The sequence below is a fragment of the Centroberyx affinis genome, unplaced genomic scaffold (genome assembly GCF_046629955.1).
Source record: "Centroberyx affinis isolate AG114_WGS23_722 - 3 ecotype Tasmania unplaced genomic scaffold, CSIRO-AGI_Caff_v1 ptg004342l_1, whole genome shotgun sequence".
NCBI lineage: Eukaryota > Metazoa > Chordata > Actinopteri > Beryciformes > Berycidae > Centroberyx > Centroberyx affinis.
The window spans coordinates 1-2,500 of NW_027282046.1; positions in this window are offsets into that span (position 1 = coordinate 1).

Genomic DNA, 2,500 nt, shown 5'->3' on the forward strand with positions numbered 1-2,500 from the left:
TCATCCAGCAGTCTGACAACAAGCAAATCGTCCTTGATCCGTTTTTGCCAATCGTTGCACTTTAACCACACTTTTATTTGTTACATTTTTTTTTAAAACATGCTGCAATATAAAACAGTTTTCATCACAGCAATTAGAACAAAAATGTTGTTGTTATCGTGATGAGTTGCTACATCATCACTGAGTGAATTGGTCAACTTCACCAAGTTCACACATCACGTTTTTGAAAAATCTCTGCCTGGAGCACTTTCTCTGAGCAGAAATAAAAAACGGATCACGATAACCAGCTAACCAGATAATACAGTGATGAGGCTGACAGATATTCCAATACACATCCAGTCTGATCCACTCTGCCTCTTTATCACCGGTGTTGTGGTGACAGATATTCACTTCCCACTGTAACGGAAACTCACTTACTACAACGACCAGTTCAGGGGCGTGTCTAGGGGGTGGCCAGGGGCACCTGATTGGCAATCTGATTGGCCACCCCAGGTGCCACCCCAAAATCCTGAGTTATGACTGGCTGATGGCCATGTTAGAGGCGGGACCATCAAGCCAGTTAATTTATTTTTCCAAAACTACGCTCCTTGAGTTCTAAGAAACACTCCAAGGGGAGCAAAGAGAAAAACAAATTAGGGATCAATATGAAAAAAACACTATGTCTGACCAAATAGAATGCAGCACCTGAAGATAAAGACCAAGTTAGTATCTTACATTTTTTTTTACATGCATACAGTTGACAGTGATACCTGATAATTCTGGTTGTTTTCAACCTGGGCCTTGTATGGAAGAGGATTAGGGCCACATGTGAAAAATGTATTTGAAAGAGCTCCACTGTGTGAAAAAAACACACTGGGCGCAGCGCTTTATCGTGACACAGGGGTCACACATGGCGGCCGCTCCCCATATGTTTTAATGTAAAAAAGGCGGTGGCAGTTTGAAGAAACGCTGTGTGAACGCAGCCTAACTCAACCAGGACTCATTTAGCTGAAAGTAGGCAGGAAAGAGCTGGACCATAGGCAAAGCAGCAGAAAAGAGAAATTCTGCATTAATATTCTAAAGAGGTTTAATGGTAGCTAGCTAGATAACTATTAGCCTAATGGAGGATGCTATCGCTAAAAATACCAAGACAGTAAAGGGGAGCTTTGCTGTAAGCAAAGAAATGTAAATGTTAACTAGCTAGCTAATCTAGGAATTCAAAGAAAAGTTGCCAGATAGCTAGCTAGTTGGATACTTAGCTAACGTGCTATAGCAGCTAAGCTAACTGAGTCCTGGTTGTGTTAGCTGGGGAAAATAATAATAAAAACCAAGGAACGCTCAGGCTTCTGCACAGCATAAACCTGGCAAAATGAAGACATGCCATAAGGAGCAGGGACCTAATTCATATAAACACCTTTTGAATTGACCTTTAATTCCATGATTACCTGGATGTGACCAGTATCCTGTTGCTGAAAGAGTTAGAATAAGTAGAAGACTTCCTAAGTCAACTCTTGTGGTAACCAGGATGCTAGTTAGCGATCTTTCTCTTGTTTTGTTATTATTATTATTATTATTATTATTAGCCTATTATTAATGTATAGTACAGAGTGTGTGAAAAGTCTGGAATCATAGGGAAACCGCCAGCTGAACCAGTGTCAGTCAGAAGTGGGATTTGAACTCCATTCAGACAGAATTGAAGCATCAGACCGCTCAGCCATACTGACACTGTGTTTACAGGGAAAACAAGTCCAACAAGCAGAAATATACAGTAGGCCGTATCACATATGATTCACGACTTTCTGGACCTGCTGTACTTTGAAGAAAACTAAAATGAAGGCACTCACTAATGTGTAATTTACTAATGGTGTTCATGTTAACTAAGGTATTAATTTATACATTATTTAATAGTTTATAAAGATGACTATTAAATAATGTATAAATTAATACCTTGGTTAACATGAACACCATTAGTAAATGATTACCAGACACATTAGTTAACTGTTAATTAAGGGTTAGTTAATGCTTATTAAGCATTAACTAACCCTTAACTTAGTGACCCTTATTGTAAAGTGTTACCAGTATGATTCACGACTTTCTGGACCTGCTGTACTTTGAAGAAAACTAAAATGAAGGCATTTCTATACCAAATGAGTCTCAGTACAGTATGATGAAGGTTTACAGTTCACATCAGCAGTGTTGTAATTGCAAATAATTTTGTATAGAAAAAAACTGAATGTTCTCCGCAGAGTGAAGGTATTTGATGAATTGAAAGCTATTTGATGTATAAAAAAAATCTGTCTGTTGTGATTTGAGGGGACCTCGCATTTTGCTTTTATTTGTTTTGTTTCATAGCCTAATATGAAAGGAAACGCTCCCAGCAGCCTCCAGACAAACACTGTTACTGTTTGTGTTGCTGGTAAGAAAAAGTGAAAGTGTCCCGTAGATCTGGGGATTCACCAGAGTTTCCTCCCCAGTTAAACTCATTCCAAGGCCTGGTTTTACAGACCGGACCCGCTCCATT